The following is a 277-nucleotide window of genomic DNA, read 5'->3' as shown; positions in this document are numbered from 1 at the left end:
GGACTGTCCGTTCTAGACATAGAACGGACGTTCCATGCTTCGCAGAACGAGCGGACCGACTTCAGAAGTCAGAACGAACGTTCCACGCAGAAACAACACAGAATGGACGGTCTGCAGTTGGCGGAACGGACGGTCCATGACAGCAGAACGGATGGTCCACTCTCAGCCATGGAACGGACGGTTTCAACCATCCGGAACGGACGGTCCGCAGCAGACGGAACGGACGGTCCAGTGCGGACCATCTGTTCTGATCTGTGCAGTCCGCCACCCCGGACCG

Source organism: Tarenaya hassleriana, unplaced genomic scaffold (assembly GCF_000463585.1).
Source record: "Tarenaya hassleriana unplaced genomic scaffold, ASM46358v1 Cleome45, whole genome shotgun sequence".
Taxonomy (NCBI): Eukaryota; Viridiplantae; Streptophyta; class Magnoliopsida; order Brassicales; family Cleomaceae; genus Tarenaya; species Tarenaya hassleriana.
This window is presented reverse-complemented; position numbering follows the sequence as displayed.